The following is a 1,580-nucleotide window of genomic DNA, read 5'->3' on the forward strand; positions in this document are numbered from 1 at the left end:
ATGCTCTTCTCTGCAGATAAAATAGTAGTTGTGTGTCCACTCCATTCTGTTGTTCTCACATCCATAAACCCTGACTTTAAATAACAAATGCTTACAAAATGCTCATTGAGCACAAAACATTGTTCTAGGCTCTTATATTAAGCTTTTAGATTTTGTATATCAAAATTAATTTTTTTAAAAGAACATTTTTTCTCAATTCCTAAAATAATAACCTAATCTTTTCTGTGTTTCTTTTCCAGAGTTACAGCATAGTGAAACTTCAAGCACTAGTTTTTTTTGGACCATCGCAGTGCACATGAATCAGGTGATTTTATCTTTTGTTCCTCTCCTTGCTATCCCTAATCTGTCAGGCAGTCCTGAATCTATACCATCAGGCTTGTTTGTTCCACTTCTCTATCCTTTTATCATGGTTCCATTAACTCACATCCAAGGGTGTCAAGAGAATAAATAGCCCAATAAAACAAAAGAATATACTTCCAGATTTAAAAAGAAAGAAACATAGGAGAAATACATAAATCATACTATATGACAATAGCCCAGGAGATTGCATGGAGGATCTTTGCGTTTCCTGTAGAAGAAAAGAAAAATGGAATTTCCATCTCTTGCATCAGCACTTGACAGCTGGAGTTATTGTTTACCAGGCACCAAGAAAGGAGGGATACGCATCAAAAATAATTTTGCCTGAAATAAGCACAACTCCATGGAGGACAATGACACATTTTCTCTGGGGATCTTATAATTGGGGATGATGTAAACATGAGTCTAATCTGCATTTTGTCTAAGAAATTCTTCATCATGAACATCTCCGAATAAAACATGGTTCCTTACAACATGGGTTTGCATGACAACTTCTTACCACTTCATGTCACACCTATATAATGGAGACTCATGTCTCAATGAACGCTTTCCACATAAACAGAAGGCACTTGTCCAAGAGTAATAAACACCTGCCATACAGGTTGCTAAGAGCTCAAATAAAGATAAATTTGTTGGCTTGACCCAAACGTTCTCTGGATCTCAAATTAATCTAATGTTATCAGACATTTGGCACTTTCTCTATCTCAACCAAAAAGACCAGTCTTTGATCATGGTCTCATCACTCTTTTTCAAGAAGTAATTGTTATTTTTCTTCCTGGTGTTCACATGCTGCTTCAGTAGGGTACATCGTGATCTCCAAACGTAGCACCCAAACTCGAACAGAATATAATTCCCAGTCAAATCAAATGTGTGCTTCTTGGAATTAATGTTAATGTAAGTCTAAGTCTAATGTCAAAGGAGAATTTTTTTTTTAGGTTCTCTACATGATTTAGAAATTATATTAATATTTAAAAATTTAGAAATTATATTAATATTTTAAAATGCGCTTTAAAGATTTCTTAATTTAGGCTTACAGTTTTACTAGAAGATAACTTTGTTTTACCTTAATTATGAAGAAAGTGAAACCATTTAACTTCAAAATAAGTTAATGTGTTTAGTTATGACAAATAAAGAATTTTTGTATGTCAATGAAAGCTGGCTTGGCAAGCAGCCAGCAAGCTTATCTACTACCTTCTATAGATTTAAAAGTTAGTAATTACCTT

The 1,580-nt window shown here is 33.7% G+C and overlaps 1 long non-coding RNA gene across 1 annotated transcript; it reads left to right on the plus strand.

Moving 5' to 3' along the window:
* Window positions 1-235: 235 nt before the first annotated feature.
* Window positions 236-834, plus strand: LOC111529318. Its single transcript, XR_002727389.1, has 2 exons — window positions 236-304; window positions 481-834. It is a non-coding gene; the product is annotated as an uncharacterized LOC111529318 (long non-coding RNA).
* The last annotated feature ends 746 nt before the right edge of the window (window positions 835-1,580 follow it).

The sequence above is a fragment of the Piliocolobus tephrosceles genome, chromosome X, assembly GCF_002776525.5.
Source record: "Piliocolobus tephrosceles isolate RC106 chromosome X, ASM277652v3, whole genome shotgun sequence".
In the NCBI taxonomy this organism is placed as follows: Eukaryota; Metazoa; Chordata; class Mammalia; order Primates; family Cercopithecidae; genus Piliocolobus; species Piliocolobus tephrosceles.